At 39.2% G+C, this 19,118-nt stretch overlaps 1 protein-coding gene across 13 annotated transcripts in view; it reads left to right on the top strand.

The window, feature by feature from the left end:
- The window catches only part of afdna (afadin, adherens junction formation factor a), a 117,870-nt gene that overhangs the window by 39,633 nt on the left and 59,119 nt on the right, over positions 1–19,118 (top strand). The window lies entirely within an intron of this gene.

The following is a 19,118-nucleotide window of genomic DNA, read 5'->3' as shown; positions in this document are numbered from 1 at the left end:
AGCCTTAGTGGAGGTCTCTGTTCTTTTTGAGATATATTTGTTCACAGTCAGCATGTTTAGATCACATCCTGTCAATGCTGAATGTCCCATACTGGTGATTAAGCTCATACCAGTTTTGCGGTGACAGTTAGTCAAGTTAATGTTTAGGTTGACTGCCGGTCATGTCTCACTTTACTTGTCATAATTTACTCTATGTCCGGGTGTGTGTCTTCAGACATTACTGGGCCATTACACACACGCATGCACACATACACACTAGGGGTGTGACGGTTCCCAAAAATTTCGGTTCGGTACGTACCTCGGTTTAGAGGTCAGAGTTCGGTTCATTTGCGGTACAGTAAGAAAACAACAAAATATAATTTTTTTGGTTATTTGTTTACCAAATTTGTAAACAATGGCTTGATCCTTTTAACATTGGGAACGCTATAATAATTCTGCCCACGTTAATCCACATTAAACTGCCTCAAGTTGTTATTTAGATGAAATAAAATGACACAACTTTTTTTCTACATATAAAAAGTGCAACATTAAACAGTTTCAAGTCAACTCATCATGCTTAATTTATTACAGCAGTGGGGAAGCCTGTAGTTGATTTTTATTATGTAAATGTTATATTTGTATCAACATGTGATAGCAGCGACCCTGCCATTCAAAACTAGGCTGCTACATCATTAATGATTAATGTAACTATAGCTGAAAAATAGTACAATAGCAATAGGAGAGACTATTCATCCCTGAACACCATGGAGTTCATGTAGGCTTTATGATGCACTTACATTATTATATCAACTATCAGAGACAGAAACTCTTCATTAAACGTAATGTCGTTTTTTGCTGCTCCAACACACCTCAATCAACACTGACCGTAACACACACACACACACACACACACGCACACACACACACACACACACACCCACACACACACACACACACTCCGCAAAATGAGCTAACGTTACGTTAAAAGCAAGCTAGCCTTCACCTAAAGCCAGGACTGCGTGTGAGCTGAGCTGCAGTTTGTTTCTAGAAGGTCAACAGGCTCATAGTGATGTTTAGGAAGTAGTTGACATGGAAGTGTTTAGTATAATTTGGGGGGAGTCCGTTGCTCCCCTACTAAACACCTATCTGCTCGACGCTGAATCGCTGACTACATGCTCTCTGAATACGCACTGCTGATTGACTTGTTACCGCAACGGTTGTAACCAATCAGATGGTTGTATGGGTGGGACAATGCAGGGTGCTGTGCAGGAGACAGCGGCAGAACGGAGCGGAGCAGCTTGTTAAGACTTTAGCATAGGCGGCTACTTCATATGTTCGTGTGGAACTCATTCGGTACACCTCTGCACCGAACCGGAACCCCCGTACCGAAACGGTTCAATACAAATACACGTACCGTTACACCCCTAATGCACACAGAAAGCCTTGACTCTAGTGTGCTGGTAATGAAGACGACTAGTGCCTGATTTGTGGCCCAGTGCCAGCTCATGATGATTTACAGCCGTACCTTTCCACAACGCATTTCTCTGTCAGGAATGCTGGTGGCTTGAATGCTGGTGATTTAGACGGGGAGTCTCGATACCGAGGCTGAAACTAACTTGAAACAAGGAACCTTTGTGCATTGTCATTCAATGAGGACAACAAACTCCTGCAGAGCAGTTTGGTCTTAACTGTCCTTGGTCAGGTTGTTTTTGCACTCGTGGAAGTGAAGGACGCTTTCAACATATTGTTACCTTCTACCTTGCAAACTATCATGCTAATGGTGCATGGAATTATTCAGTTAATACCATATTCATGGTCATCGTCAGCTAGAAATAATGTCTGTCCTTTTTATTTGAACAAGGCAGTAAATGTTAAATTCATACAGCTGTAACTCCAGTTTTCTTTTATAACCCATTACAAAAGGTCAAACAAAAACCAAAACAGTGTTCCCTTAAGAAATAATGTAAATCAAAATCATCTATTCTAGACCCCCATAAATTAGAACACAAAATGTATTTCATAGAATATAATTATAGTTTTACATGCAGAGAACAATGTGAAATACAAATTAATAATTTCAATAAATAAATTCAAGGCAAGTGTTGCCTTAAAGGAGAGCTCATATTTTAGGGCACCAAGGCAAGTTGTAAGGACAGTAAGGCAAATATTATTTTCTTTCGAGGCAAGGGCTCCAAAACATATTTTTTTTAAAATCATAATAATGTCAACTTGTCAGCTTTTTGTCATTACACGATTCCTTTATCTCTATTTTTACATTTTGATAGAGGGAGGTATTTTATTATTGATTTATTTTTTAAGTTATGTACATTTATATGTAGATGCTGTATCGGCACAGATCCATTAAGAGTTTGAGCAGAAACATGTCGTACAGGAATTACTATACCCATCCATCCTTTTTTCTACCGCTTGTCCATTTCGGTAAAACATTAACAAAATGCTGTGTCACATGAATGGTTTTTACAGTAATACCTCTGTGACATTAAAAAACAGAAGTAATGTTAAAAAACATGGTGTTTACCTTTTGATATCAATATAAAACTCAAAGCAGTTTGGCTAATAAAAATGAAGTCTAATAAACTTTGTTCTTTTCCATGAGTGACACCTCCCACATTAAATACACAATGTTCACAGCCTGCGTTCAATTAGATGAGATGACAAAACATTTTAGCTGGTATTGATGCTATTTGAACACTGATACAGTTTGCAGTTAAATAAAGAACGAGTGAGCATCCCAGTAAACAAACTAAAGACTTTATAAACAAGTTGTGACAACGCTCACGACACATTGCCTGCTGCATGTTTCCTCACATCATTAACTCTCAGTCACAGCAGCTGATGGACACTGTATTGACAAAATAAAAGCAACATCAAATAGTTTGCTCCTTCGCTGTATACTTATAGTGTGGGGACAAATGCATCCTTCTCCAATATTGTCCACACCTGTCTCCATCTAAACACAGCAGTGCGCTCTTAAACGCACGTCGGTAAGCGAAGAAAAGTGACGTTAAAAAGCGCTTGTCTCCGTTTACCCAGAGGGGAAATCTCCGGAGTAAAGTCCATGTAGTTAGTCCGCCATGATTATCAAGCCAAAGGACGCTAGTGGACATGCATGCCCCTGCAATATTTTTGGGCATTACGGCGAACAACGAAAGCGGTTGCATCTTTTGCCGCAGTTGCCCTGGTTAAATTTGAGCTGTGCATTTATTAACTGTAATTTTTATTTTTATTTTTGGTAAGTACTAGTGAGAGTGTAACAATATCCACACAAAATGTAAACTATTAACTATTATCTTTTATTACATACACTTTTTTGATCAAAACAAAGTCAATAATAAACAATAACTAAAAAAAAGCACAAACTACTATCTACTACTCTTTTAAACAAGTAAACTCCCCTTGTGTCCAGGGAATTATCCCCTGAGTTTGTTAGCATTAACAAAATCCCAAAAATAATAATTTTGAGAAAATGAAAATATCAACGTAATCACACTAGTGTTGATCATATACTAATACTACCCTTGGTATTGACACTACAAATGTATGGTTTGATTTACTCTCCTCTTATGTGTTGTGTAGTAACTGTAACAATGCTGACACACCAACAGTTATATTATCCTCTCTCTAGTCGCTATATCGAACTTGTCTCTTTGTGTTTAAAGCTATTTTAGCGGTTAGCTTAGCTATTGGCATGCCTGCTCCTGGCTTTCTCTTGGTGTGTAACATGTTTAGCCTAGTCTTTTAGTGATAATAATTCTTGATAATGATATTTAAGATAAAAAGAAATGCAGTTTACGTGCCATAATGGAGATGATTATTCCACACTGTGTGCGGAGACCCATAATTAGCTGTTAACCACTTGTTAGCGGATGGACAAGAAAAAATACAGTGTCAGTCAGAATGATTAATCGGCAATAACAATTATGTACTTTTTCAAGAAATTTGGCCGATCGATCGGCCCAAATTTTAGCCGCCATTAGAGTATGCAAAGACAACGTGTTTAAAGTATTTCTTATTTCTTGTATATTTCAGTTACCACATACTTGACAATGGAGAGAAAGAAGAAATACATTAACTTTCTACTTGCATGAACTTGAGAACTGAAGAATGCTGATTATAGAAACTATCTTTCAGCCTTATTTTCTCTGTCGTCTATAATACTGTGTTTGTTTAAATAAAGCTTCGTCAAGATATTTCAGTATAAGTACTTTAGAAAACTTGGAGCACATTTAAAAATATCGCCATAACAACCGTGATACTTTTGGTTACAATACTGTGATAAGAATTTGTTATACCATTACATAGCTATTGAGTACTTAATTCCGCAAAACAATACAGGGCAAACAAGCTAGTTTGGTTGAAACCTTTGGTGAAATTAATGCCAGAGCATAGGATACCATGAAAAAAATTAGTGGAACTGCACTTTTTTCTGCAATTTCCTAATGTATTAAAATCTACAATAATTCTGTTTATACTCAATTACACGTTACAACATTGGGTATGACTGTTGGGAAATTAAATGGATAATTTTCGAACTAACGCTGTCACACGCAAATGTTTTGTAAATTAACACCTCTGTCAAAATGTGGAGCATACATGATTATCTTTAATTCATGTCCATGCTGGTGAAATTCCCAAAAATATCATCACTTTGTGAACTGAATTGATAGGATTTTGTTAGAATGGACATATGACCACACCCTAATGCCGTGGGCTGTTTCAAGTCATCATCCCACTTCGTGCGATGGGATTGTTCCACCCTCCTTGTCTCTTTTTGTCTGTGCGTTTGATGCCTTTGAAAACGTCTCAGCTGGGATCTGTTGCGGAATGAGCTTCCCCTCCCCATGGCCGAGGTTAAACCTCGCTTCTGCTGACCTTAGCCACTGGCTTACAGAGGAATCCCCCCATGTTGCTGCAGGTGGGGCCGCAACAATATTGACTCAGGAACTCACTTCATTTTAGTCGTAGTGTGCGTGTGCTTGTGTGTGTGCGTGTGTGTATGTGTGTGTGTGTCTGTTTGTGTGTGGAGCAGACTATGACGCACAGAGGCAGGAATCTATTCTCGTTTTAACCAGAAAGCTCTTCTCCTCCCTTAAACTCATCGTTTTAATGCCAATTAGATCTGAATTGAAGTTTCCCAGTGTCTCCGTGGAGACGAGGACTTTTAATTTGATGAAATGTAATATTGAATATAATAATAATATAGTATTATAGCATGAACAAGCACCACCCTGACTGTTCATAGACAGAAAGCAAACATTAAATCATTGTGTGTTCAAAGTTCAAGTGTGCTTTTTGCTCACTCGGAAATGTGAAGAAGTAAATGTTAGCTTAAGCTGCTCTGTTGAAGTTGGAGCAAGTGTTTTTGTGACATAAGATATTTCCCCCTCGGTAACGGATGTGCTTCTCACTTTACAGCCAGTGGCGCTCCTGGCTTTCGAAGAATTTAATCACATGTTGTGCAGAAAGATATTTAGACACGTTGCTTCTCTTTGAACTTTTTGTTTAGACTTTGGCTGCCTTCACACATTTAATTAAGTGGCCTGGTCTGGCCCAATAACGATATGTTTGGTGCACAATTTGAGGCGGTTTTCTTCGCTGCCTCAAAGGTATTTTTATCAGGGGCAAAAGTCTGTTCAAAAATAAGGATTTGCACTTGAAACGTAACTCACATATTCCAACTGAAAATATCCTTTTCTGGGTTTAATACATTGGTTTATATTCCGCTACCAGATAAGTTCCATAAAAAGCTTCTAAAAACTATAAACGTAGCAACAATAAGTTGGCAACACTCACTACGTTTCCATGCATTAAATTTGTAAAATTTCTCAAATAATTCGTTTTTTTGTATTTTCACACATAATTGTGAAGTCCAAGTGTCCATTAACACTCTCTAATGTGAATTAGTCATTCTCCTTGTGCCTCCCGAACACTGGGGGGGGCGCTTATTGCCTTTTAGCGCGGATAGATGTATGACTTTTCCGGTTACGTCTCTAGTAGCTATGCTGATGGTAAATAGCAGACAGCATCAAGAAATCATCTTAGATTGTGTTACGAACATGATGCTACTACCAAAAATCTCTTAGAGCAGGGATGTCCAAAGTGTGGCCCGGGGGCCATTCGCGGCCCGCATCACAAGTTTTTTTTGGCCCGCAGCATGTTGTTGAAATAAAATCAAACAAAAAAACAACAGTAAAAATGTAAGCATAATAAACCAATACGGCAGCTAATTTTATTACTAATATTAATATGAAGCAGACACAATGTTTTGCCTGTAAATTTATGTCTATTTATTTTTTTTACAAAATAAAATATCAAAACGGCCCCCGCATGCTTTGACTCGTCAGTGTGCGACCCTTTGTGGAAAAAGTTTGGACACCCCTGTCTTAGAGCATATGCAGGTCCAAAGCAAAGAAAAACCAACACTAGAGTTGTTTTGAAGGAATTTTCGGACGGCGAATCATGACATTCAAACAAAATGTTTGAATGTCCCGGCGTTCATTTATAAGGCTCTGTGGATTGATGGAAGGAGTTATAATCCAAAGGAAAAGACCTATACTGTTGCTGTTTTTCTGGACTATCTTGCCTGTTGTGGGGAATACAAACTTATTGCTAATCTGTTTTGAATGCACAAATGCAGCGTGAAAAGCATTATTTTTTGCCTTGTAATATACCTGCTTCATTCTTTTCAATCTCATTTGAAGGGATGATGTTTGTTAAGATATTATTGTTTTCGATGCCACAATCGAATCCTCCTATCGAACCGATTATCGATACTCTTATCGAATACAGATAGGTCGTTATATATGGAAAAAACACACAATACTTGGTTTAACAAAAACTCACTTTTGGCAGCCTTCACTTTTCTTTTTTAAGTAAAAAATAGAAAAAAATAAATAAATATTGACTGTTAGTGCTCATTTAATTGGACCACCTAAGAAAAATACATGCAGGGAAAATCCTGCATGTATTTTTCTTCTTTATTAGACAGACCTGCAAACTCTTGAGTGGTGTTGGCAACAAGATAACATTAACGTTATCAGACACATACAAAAAGGCTAACGTTAACTTTACCGTTAGCCACTGACTATGCTTAGGTAACGTTAGTCTTGCTAACATTACCGCAGTCTTGGCTGACATAAGAGGTAACGTTATTTTGCCTAAAGGCTACAAGTGAGCAGATATGGAAATTAACCGGCAACAGTTAACGTTATTTACTCACCGGCACTATCACTGGGTCTGCAGGTTGAAGTAGAGGAAGAGGGGCGTGCTATGTCATCTCTGTTGCTGCTTCTCCACATGTCAAAGACACGACACGTTTCTCTTACCTTCAGGTTATGTACGGCATGAACATGTTTCAACGTGTGTGTTGTACTGCTCCCCTTACAGGAAAGCAAAGCCTGGCAATAATTGCAGTTAGCCGTTTCCTCGTCGTATTTCTTAGTAAAGTGAAACCATGCCTTGGAGCGTTTTTTCCGGTCCATTGTTGTTGATGCTTTTCTGTATCTGCTCCCGAATGACTGAGCGACGTAATTTCCTGTGACGTGCCACACAACATTTCCTGTGACACGGGATTTGTTCCCACGGATTCCAATAAAGAACCAAATCTTTTTCTGTACTATAGTGGCTTCGATAACGGGAACCGTTTCTCAAAAAGGGATTTGAATTCATAGAATCGGTTCTTTTACTTATCAAACAATCGAGAGAACCGGTTTTCGAACATCATCCCTACTCATTTGTATTTCGTTCAGGAGTCTCCATTTCCTTAGCTACCTTCTTAATTAAATCTCTGTTTCGTTTTTTATCTCTCCCATTGATGCACTTCAAAATGTTACATTATTTTAATTTGTGAAAAAAATAAAAAGTATCTTCTTCATTACAGTTGTTGGTGATGAAGGGCTGTACGCTTAGCTTTTTCACTACTAGAACCGGTGCTACTAAATTAAAAAAATTAGTAGCACAAAAAACTTTTTGTAACACAGAAACAATTTAGGAGCACTCAAACATATAAACACAATAAGGCCTACTGTAAAGCTCAATTAAACACAAAGAACATCCTTAAACTGTGCGAGCACTGTCACATGAGTTTCAGGCTGGGCGATATGAATCAAAACTCCTATCCCGATATAATTTGGCTCGTAAACTAACCCATAAATGGAAATATCCGTTGACGTAACCGAATATTTCCACCATGCCTTGATTTAAGATTTTCGGGACTGATGGGTATCCAAATACACACAAATAAGTAAGAAAAGTAGGTTTTGCATAATATGATCACAACTTAATAGGTGTTTTTAAACAAAAAAGAAAAAGCTTTGAAATTAATATAAAAAAGGTTTAATGTGAACTCCATTCTTCTTTGAAAAAATATTGAGCTATGCTCAATTATTCAGCTAACAAAAATATAAAATAATAAAATGGAAATAAGTGCACGTTTCAATGTCGGCAACATAAAAATATTTGACCTTTAACAATGGTGTTTTTATGGATGAACACTATTATAGGACATAAGCAAAAATATTTTAGCTAAGAACACCAAACTGACAACTGCTTCATGATGGTGAATGACAGACTGTGTTCTGAAAATTACTTTTAAAAAGTATTTAATTCTAGTTGCTCGTTACTTTTCCAAAAAAAGTTATTTAATTACTAACAGAATTACCCTTTAAGAAATGTAATTCATTTCTTTGTAAAATAATTAATGTGTTACTAAATTTTTTTAATATCTGGCATAATGGCTTTAGAATAAATTTGTGTATGCCTATGTGTGTCTTTTTAAAAGGCAGTGACTGCCTAGTGATGTGTGACGTCAGTGAGTCAATGCTCAATCTGAGTCTCACATGCATAGTTTGAGCTGTTTTGTTAGTTTAGCGTACCTAGCATGGGCAGTTTGTAGGCTCTGATGGCAGCTCTTTTGAATCTTTCACTGGTTTCGTGTTACCTCTGCTCAATAGATAGATTGAATATGCTCCCATGGCTGTATGTTCTTGTCAACAAACGACGTATTGTTCAGATGGCAAGTTTGTCACTTCAATCGTAGTTAGTAGCACGCAGTGCAGTTTGTGTCAAGTTTTAAGGTGGTGAAAAAATGGTTGTCTTTTACAGATTAGTTCTTCCAACTAACAACTTGTTTTGGAGCTCACACACAGCCCCACTACAGCTAAAAACCCGCTCCTCTGTCTGCATGGAGGAAAAGTACAAGTACAACCCATTTAAAAGGAGGAGGGACACACACATTGCTTTCAACGCGCCACGAGTGATCAGTGACAATTCCGCATCAATCACGTGTTCATTTGGTTATGGTTTAAGTTTATGTCAAACATGTTATACAGATGGGTGAAAATGTTGCTCTAGTTTGATCAAATTTGGATGGATTTATTTTATGAGCAAAACGCTAATTAAAGGGTAAAATCTGTATTTACACGTGTGCTATTTTTTTTCAAATTTTTTTTAAATACTAGCAAGACCTCTTTTAGTCACGAAAGCAACTAAATGCCAGCACTGGTAGGCCTTTTTATATGTTTTTTTAAAATGGTTTCTGCTTCCAAGTAATATCCCGTGTGTTGAAACCGGTGTATGTGTGAAACAAAAGGTCTCCTGCGGCGGCACGCACCCACTCAAGAGATCTGGTTTTCAATCGCATAATCCAGGTGTGCATAATCCAGAAATTAATCGGATTAGGGTGTTTCCATGTGTTGTAAAATGCTAATTTCGAGCCGACGTATTTGAGAAATCGGACTAATTTAGTGCATGTACACATAATGGCTCATCCCCCCTGCTCTGTCTACTTATTCGATGGCAGATCAGCTGTGTTTGAAGTGTTTAAAGGAGAACTTCCGTTTTTTAAATTTGCCTATCATGAACAATTATTTTGTGATAAACACACGTCTTTTTTTGATGCATTCCAACTCGTGAATAAACTTGAGTAAAAGTGAGCTAACAATGAAATCAATGGGAGTCACTGTCTTATGCCTATAAAGCGCTTTAAAAAATCCAAACACCTCTATCACAGTTTTATATACATGCTGTAATTATACAGTATCTGTAACCTATTAACAGGCAGAGTCATAATATAACATAACGTATTTTGCTCATTTTAAGCAAATGGCAGCACATTCATTTCACAAACACATCACAATGTTGGCTTTTCCCTTCAGCAACAACTATGAGTACTAATCACAAAAGACTTAATGAAAGCCAACAAACATCATAAAATCAATCACTTACTGTACAATGTCTGATCTTGCTGGGATGCCGACCAATGGGATGTTCATGTCTTGCAGCTTAAATTAAGGATTAATCATCCATCCACACAAAGGGTAAAAATAAAAAGCTGGTGCCTGCAAAAAAATATCTTTTTGTGTGTATGTGATCACTGCGCAGCTAAAAGTACTCTGTAAACGCTAATAATATCAATAGCGATAATACTTGGTTAATATCCATATTACGATATGTAAATGGATAGTTGTTGGCATTTTTTTTTATGCATATTGAGAGTAATTTCAATGCATAATGAATGGATTACTCCCTTTAACACCATTGCTAGCCACAGAGAAAGAGCCGATTATTACAAATGCAAAAAAGAAAAATGTGCATGTTTTCTTTTTTCTCATTAAGATTGTGAATGATAGGCTTTTTTTTTTTAAGTGCAGTTGACCTTTAAAGGCCTACTGAAACCCAATACTACCCACCACGCTGTCTGATAGTTTATATATCAATGATGAAATATTAACATTGCAACACATGCCAATGCTGCCTTTTTAGTTTACTAAATTACAATTTAAATTTCCCCGGAGTTTCATCTTGAAAATGTGGTGTAATGATGACGTGTACGCAAGACGTCACAGGTTTTAGGGAAATATGAGCGCTGCACACACACACAGCTAAAAGTCGTCTGCTTTTATACACAGTATTTTGGAGATTGGTGTTGCTGAATCTTTTGCAATTTGTTCAATTAATATTGGAGAAGTCACAGTAGAAAGATGGAGTTGGGAAGCTTTAGCCTTTAGCCACACAAACAACCGGTGATTCCTTGTTTAAAATTCCTCGAGGTGAAACTTTCCTATGGATCAGAGCGCGGTCAAGCCAACATGGTTCCCTACCAAATGTCAACCAGCAGGTTTCGGTGAGAAAATTGTGGTTAAAAAGTCAGTTCTTACCGGAAAAAAGCTGGGCTTGTGACGTCCATAGCTGCCGTCGACTCCCCTGACACACTGCGCGTCAAGACACCCGTGGAGACACCCTTCCGACTATCAGGTACTATTAAACTCGCTAAAACACTAGCGACACAATAGAAAGATAAGGGATTTCCCAGAATTATCCTAGTAAATGTCTCTAAAAACATCGGAATCCGTCCCAATGCAATTGCGTTTTTTTTTTTATAACTTTTTTTTTTTAATCTTTTTTTTTTACTAGTCCGTCGCTATCAATATCCTCAAACAAATCTTTCATCCTCGCTCAAATTAATGGGGAAATTGTCGTTTTCTCGGTCCGAATAGCACTTTTTGTTGGAGGCTCCCATTAAAAATAATGTGAATATATGAGGAGCCCCCACATGTGTGACGTCATCGTCTGCGACTTCCGGTAGAGGCAGGGCATTTCTCTTAACACCGAAAGTTGCGAATTTTATCGTGGATGTTCTCTACTAAATCCTTACAGCAAAAATAAGGCAATATCGCGAAATGATCAAGTATGACACGTAGAATGGACCTGCTATCCCCGTTTAAATAAGAAAATCTCATTTCAGTAGGCCTTTAAAGGGGAACTGCAGTTTTTTTGAGCAATCATTATGAGAGACAAGAAGACAAAAGTTTTAATTTTTTTTTCCCGCTTTCTAAGATACAAAAATCCGCTTGTTCAGTTCAGTTAATGGGACCAATCAGTTCTACCTCTAAATCACTTTAAATAAGCATAAAAAAAACTGCCAACAATACTTCATTTACGTTCTGTAACCTGTTTAATAACCAAAGTGTCGCAACATTGTTATTGTAAGAGCGAACATGAAGGAACTATTTTTCTAGCTTAGTAACACATCAGCGTGCTAGGGTATTAGCCGTAAAGGCTTGCTATGGAAAGCGATAAGCTAGCTTCTATGACAGGGTATGTACTCTAGTTGTACGGTGATGTGCTGCATGTATTATAAACAATAGTATAGTGACTTACTCAATGGACAGTTGTAGTTTGGTCAAGCTAGCCGGGGACGTTTCCAGTTGATTTGGGCACTCCAATAGTTCGGCATCGCTTGGCTCTAAAGTTCCAGTTTTGCAGCGTGAACAAATAGCACCGACCTCACTCGCTGGGTTTTCGTCTGCGCCATCGTTTTACCTTCTTCTTCGTGCTCGCTTCTATAAACAGCAGTTCATTCTCCGTTCGTATATTCAGCTTCAAAAATATATAGTTGTGAGTTCTCATTTGTCCAAAAATAGTCGTCTTCTTGTCTGTTACCAAGTGTGTCATGATTACAATGCACGCATGTTTGTTTGTGGAAGTAGGAACGCACAGTAGATGTTTGAAGTCTGATGTGCCCTGCTATGGAAACATAAAATAAACGTGCCAGAGAAGGAAATCCTGGTATTGATTAAATTGACCAAAATACGGTAAATATTGTACATATTACATGTTATTATGAACATGTCTGTTACTGCATTATTGATAGACTTGCAGTGTTTATATAAAATGTTACTGGAGGATTTAAAAATTGTTTTAGAGGGCTTTGAAGGCTACAACAGGGACTCCTATTAGCCACATCTTGAAAGTTTTTTTTATCATCTGAAACCAATGTCTCAAGCTTGGTTGGCACACATCTGAGTTATGATAATCACAGTCACACCTGACCAAAAGAACCGTACTCGCGGAGCAAGCTCACCAGAGTTTCTTTTAAGTGCGAGTCCATGTGCTGTTAACAAAGATCCTTCTCACTAGCTGCTGCAATGCTAGCATTGTGTGACCGTTTTAGATTGTTGAGGAACCAAGGAATGTTAATTGAAATTAAAACTACACATGACTACTTGCATCCCTATAAACAACTTTTTTCAACATAATGGTCTCAGACATTACAGATGTGCGCCGTCTGAGCACTTAAAGGATGCTTGGCAGGCTCTGCTTTTCCTTCCTCAACACCTGATAACTTGAATGCCCGTGCACGCTTTGAGGGTTTGCTTCATGGTAGAAAAAGGGTGACTTAAGATTCATGTGTTCTACTATAACACTGCATGCAATTAGGTAACACAGCATGGTGCAGATTGCATTCCTCTACAACCACAGCTTTATTTGTGTTGCGTCACACACGTGCACCTAGACAGACACATAAACTCACACACACAGACCTAGGTAAGAGTGAAAGCTGTAACGAGAGAGAGGGCTTTCACACAGACGTGACCTTTGACTCAGAAGGGTGAGTCACGACCAAAAGATTTGGACATTATTCTCACCCCGCTCACCTCTATGGAGTCACATGTCCTAATATGGGCTTGCTATTGCTCCTGGGGATTGTTACGTTGAAGTGATTTCAATTGGCTCGGGGCATTGTTTTATAAGGAGAAGTGAAGCGAAGTACCAAACAGAAGCTGGGGTCATTGATCCCAGTTATTTTCTTTTATGGTCAAAAACATATTTCCAACAACGAACACTTTTTTGTGATGTGTCAGAACTCCATGTTTAAATGTTTTCTATGTTGTACTCTATTTTTATAATGTTTTCTTAGCCTTTTTTGCAAGACAGGTGTTTCGAAAATTAAGTTTACTTATTGAGAGTATTTCCATTTTCCCTTTTTAGCTTTTCTACACAGTTGGCCTACTTTCACATGTGACAGGCATAGTCTCGCAGGTTTTGTCGCAGGTTTCACTCACGCATTTGCCGCATTGTGTGCGTGTGTGTTACAATGACTGTCATGCGATGAGATCGATGTGTCCCGTCACCTGTGTGCCGCAGAAATTAAAAAGCTCTTTACAGGATTACTGGAGTGAAAGCACATGGAAGGATAAACGCAAATCAACTTGTTTACTTTCAGTCGCAACACAATTTGGGAGACAGACAACATTCAGAGTTGCAAAGAAGCTAAATAAAAGCCACCACTAACCTTGATAAACACGTACCTCTGTCATGTTCTGGACTTAAGTGGAACACCACCGAAACGTGTACAAATTGTGTATTTCAATTGCAGGCACTTGAAATTACACACTGTATGTCCACTATAACTTGTCCGAAACATTAGAAAGAGTGAGAGGTGGATGCTGAGAGGGCATTAAAAGAGATTCTAGTATGGAAATAATCACACAGGATTGGACCGTTGCCATGGTCATGGGAGTGTCAGAGCGAACTTTGACCCAGAACTACAAGCTCTTTTGGGTGTGTACTGTAAATATGGACGGGTAGGGCCGACACGATGGACATCCTGTCGTTGAACTCAGCCACGGCGGCAGCCCAAATGTCGACTACGGCCAGTGTTAATTAGACGCAGTGTTGTCTTTGTTTCTCAATCCGAGTGGACGAATGTCTCCACAGTAACAGTCGCCAATGGTTACACAAGCTTGAAAACGGCAAACCTCAATGACCCACATTCCAGCAGTAAATCACAACACACACACTAACACAGTCTCAACCCCACCCTTGCTATCAAAACTGTGCTCAGTGTTTCCACTCGGCTCGATTTTGTGACATGCTGGGAAGCGTGAGAAGGAAAAGTAAGTAGTGTGGTTTACATGAGTGTAAATATGTTTTTTTTTTTAATTATTTGAGGCCTGCTAGATCTACCTGTTGGCACCAATACACCCCTAACCCCCACCTCAGCAGATATCCATCCATCCATCCATCCATCCATTTTCTACCGCTTATTCCCTTTCGGGATATCCTTATGGCCTTAAAGAGAAGAGGGTTCTCTCTGTGTTTGTCTTTGATGAATCAAGAAGGACATAACTGTTAGCTAATGTAATGTGTAGTCCATGTAGTTTACCTTTAGCAGAGGGCTCTGTTTATGTCCTGGTTGAGGTATCATTGAATATTTTTCGTTGGTCATTGTATTAACAAAGAGAAAAATAATATACAGTACTTGCGCCTGCAAGCGTGTGTTTGATCATGAGTGCGCTTGGTACCTCTCACGTGTTACTTACGACACTGTGGTGCTGACAGTGCAGGTCAATGAATGACATAACACACACACTACAGTACAGTGGTTGGCCTGGAGCCAGATGTGTTTCTATTCATCAACGTATCTGCTTGCTCAATGTTTGTAGAGCAAGCATTAAAGGCCTACTGAAATGAAATTTTCTTATTTAAACGGGAATAGCAGGTCCATTCTATGTGTCATACTTGATCATTTTGTGATATTGCCATATTTTTGCTGAAAGGATTCAGTAGAGAACATCGACTATAAAGTTCGCAACTTTTGGTCACTAATAGCCCTGCCTTTACCGGAAGTATGTGCGCGTGACGTCACGAGTTGCAGGGCTCCACACATATTCACATTGTTTTTAATGGGAGCCACCAGTAGTAAGAGCAATTCGGACCGAGAAATCGGCAATTTCCCCATTAATTTGAGTGAGGATGAAAGATTTGTGAATTAAGATATTGATAGAGAAGGACTAGAAAAAAAAAAAAAACGACTGCTCCAGGCAGCGGAAGTGTGAGCGTTTCAGATGTAATTAGACACATTTACTAGGACAATTCTAGAAGATCCCTTATCTGCTTATTGTTGTAATAGTGTTTTAGGGAGATTTTAAAGATTGTAAAGACATACCTCGAGGTCGGATGGCTGCGGTGAACACGAAGTGTCTCAGGAGAAGCTGAGGAGTCAAGCTTTTTTACGGTAAGATATAAATCACAATTTCCCCATCCAAAAACATGCTGGTTGTCGTAGAGAAAACAAAAAAACACCGGCTGTGTCTCGGTGCTAAAGACAGCTGCAATCCACCGCTTTCCACCAACAGCATTGTTCTTTATAGTCTCCATCATTAAATTAACAAATTGCAAAAGATTCAGCAACACAGATGTCCAAAATACTATGTAGTTACGCCATGAACAGAGACGACTTTTAGCCGCGAGTGGTGCAGCTGCTAATATTTCCTAACAGTCCGTGATTTCACGCGTACGCGTCATCATTCCGCGCCGTTTTCAACAAGAAACTCGCGGGAAATTTAAAATTGAGATTTAATAAACTAAAAAGGCCGTATTGGCATGTGTTGCAATGTTAATATTTCATCATTGATATATAAACTATCAGTCTGCGTGGTTGGTAGTAGTGGGTTTCAGTAGGCCTTTAAAGGTGACCTATTATGAGTTTTTTTTTTTTTTTTTTAAACACTTTCTTTGGTCTACATAACATGTAATTATTGTTGTTTGGTACTTCGTGGGTTCCCTCCGGGTCCTCCGACTTTCTCCCACCGCCAAAAACATGCACCTGGGGATAGGTTGATTGGCAACACTAAATTGGCCCTAGTGTGTGAATGTGAGTGTGAACGTTGTCTGTGTTGGCCCTGTGATGAGGTGATGACTTGTCCAGAGTGTACAATGCCTTCCGCCCAAATGCAGATGAGACAGGCTCCAGCGACCCCCCGCGACCTTGAACGAGACAAGTGGTAGAAAATGGATGGATGGATGGATGGATGGATGGACGGATGGACGGATGGTTGAAATTGTGGTTAATCCCAACAAGATCTTCACCATATCAAGGAACAATGCCCTTTAAACCAGGTTCATGTCATGAAATACGACCTGAAAAAAGCCACACCATTGGCTATGACTTGGCTCTCTGTCAGGTCTCAAAAAAAAGATGATGATTATGATGATGGTTAAAATTGTGCATAGATTAAAACATACAGTATAGAGAACAGGGGTTAATTTGTGTGCCTCACAAAAGGAAGGTTCTGGGTTCGATCCCCAGGCTCTGAGTTTTTCTCTGTGGAGTTTGCATGTTCTCCCCGTGAATGCATGGGTTCCCTCCGGGAAGTCCGGCTTCCTCCCACCTCCAAAGATATGCACCTGGGGATAGGTTGATTGGCAACATTTAATTGGCCCTAGTGTGTGAATGTGAGTGTGAATGTCTTCTGTCTATCTGTGTTGGCCCTGTGATGAGGTGGCGACTTCCACTTGAACGCAGCTGAAATAGGCTCCAACAACCCCGAAAGGGGCAAGCAGTAGAAAATGGATAGATAGATAGTTGTGAAAATGCAAATAAACCTCTCCTCAAACCACCTCTTCACATTTAATGAACCTTCAGTCCCCGCCCATATTTGTAGTTTGGGAGAAGCGTCCCGGAGAGTAAGTGTAAAATATCTTATTCTAAATATATTTAATTTTTAAAATGCAACATAAATGGCAACAGCGACGGATTTTAGCATCCAACCATACATGTACAAGCCAAAGTCAGACCTGGAGCAAAAGGAACCAAAGAATAAACTTCAGTAAAAAGGCTTGAAATGAGCGCACATCAATGGTTCGTATTATTTCTGTCTCCCCATTAATATTTTTCTTAAAAGTAGTTTTTAGGAAAATCATTTTTTATCGTCCCAGAAGGTAGGAATATTGTTGTCCTACATCCATCCATCAATCCATCCAATTTCTACTGCTTATTCCCTTTGGGGTTGCGGGGGGCGCTCGTGCCTATCTCAGCAACATTTGGGCGGAAGGCGGGGTACACCCTGGTAGGGCTGGGCGATATATCGATATACGCGATATATCGCGGGTTTGTCTCTCTGGGATATAGAAAATGACTATATCGTAATATTTGAGTATACGTTCTCACGCAGTTGCTTTTAGCTGCGGGCATTACCCTACAGGCTCTTCTCACTCCTTGGGTCTCCTTCTCATAGACAGCGAGCGCACAAACTTACACTCATCACATACTGTCACGCTACATACATATACGCCCTCGCCCAGCAGAGAGGTAGTAGCTTGGCTAACGTTAGCTGTGATGCTAACGAAACCGTGCGAGGGATAATACGAAAGAGAGAAGGTGCGAATATGGTAACAAATGAAGGAAGAATTAATTCCCAAGAAAAACAGCACGGGGTCCATCGTCTGGCGGTGGTTCGGCTTCAAGCGGGAATACGTCGAACAAACAACCATAATTTGTCAAGTGTGGGGGACAAGCGTTGCTACCAAAAGTAGCATTACTGCTAATATATAGTACCATTTGAAAAGTCACCTGCTAAAAACTTTAATAAATACAGTTTTGGTAAATTTACTTAGTTGTGATTTCCTTCGGTGCATGAAAGTTTTAAAATGAGCATATATTAATGCAGTATGAACAAGAATGTTTTATTGTAGACACTTAAAATCATCATACTGCTGTGATTATATGCATCAAGTGTTCATTCAAGGCTAAGACAAAATACCGAGATATATATCGTATATAGGGATATGGCCTAAAAATATTGTGATATTAAAAAAAGGCCATATCGCCCAGCCCTACACCCTGGACAAGTCGCCACCTCATCGCAGGTCCAACACAGATAGACAGACAACATTCACACTCATATTTACACACTAGGGCCAATTTAGTGTTGCCAATCAACTAGGGGTGTAACGGTACACAAAAATTTAGGTTCGGTACGTACCTCGGTTCAGAGGTCACGGTTCAGTTCATTTTCGGTACAGTAAGAAAACAACAAAATATACATTTTTTGATTATTTATTTAACAAATTTGTATTGGTAGATTGCACAGTACAGTACATATTCCGTACAATTGACCACTAAGTGGTAACACCCCAATAAGTTTTTCAACTTGTTTAAGTCAGGGTCCACGTAAATCAATTCATGGTGCCTCGGTGTGCATTGTTTACATAACGTGCGGCGCTACTTAATATGTCCGTGTCGTTCGGTACACCTCTGAACTGAACCGAAACCCTCGTACCGAAACGGTTCAATACAAATACACGTACCGTTACACCCCTACAATCAACCTATCCTCAGGTGCATGTCTTTGGAAGTGGGAGGAAGGCGGAGTGCCTGGAGGGAAGCCTCGCATTCACGGGGAGGGCATGCAAATTCCACACAGAAAGATCCCGTTCCTGGGATTGAACCCCAGACTACTTAGGACCTTCATATTGTGAGGCAGACGCACTAACACCTCTGCCACCATGAAGCCTGTTGTCCTACTTTAGAAGACTTAATAAGCTACGAGCTA

This window comes from Nerophis ophidion, linkage group LG05 (assembly GCF_033978795.1).
Source record: "Nerophis ophidion isolate RoL-2023_Sa linkage group LG05, RoL_Noph_v1.0, whole genome shotgun sequence".
Classification (NCBI taxonomy): Eukaryota; Metazoa; Chordata; class Actinopteri; order Syngnathiformes; family Syngnathidae; genus Nerophis; species Nerophis ophidion.
This window is presented reverse-complemented; position numbering and strand designations above follow the sequence as displayed.